Genomic DNA, 273 nt, shown 5'->3' with positions numbered 1-273 from the left:
ACACAGGCGACTGGAATCCAGACCCCTACAAGAACCGCTGCCTCTCTGACGACCACGGCAAGGAGCCCACGACCCACCCCAGACATTCACCGCCCTCCCCTACCACCACCATTAGCTCCGGGCACCCCTGGCGGAGCCCCGTTACAGCGCCCCCTCCCCTCACAGCGCCCCCCCACCGCCCATGACGGCCGTGCCGCCCCGCACGTCACCGCCCCGCGCATGCGCACCACCCCTCCCCGCCATCGCCCTGCCCTTTCCCCGCCTGGCACCGCC

The sequence above is a fragment of the Aythya marila genome (genome assembly GCF_965140915.1).
Source record: "Aythya marila genome assembly, chromosome: 1".
Taxonomy (NCBI): Eukaryota; Metazoa; Chordata; class Aves; order Anseriformes; family Anatidae; genus Aythya; species Aythya marila.
The sequence above is the reverse complement of the archived record's forward strand: the minus strand, read 5'-3'. Positions refer to the sequence as shown.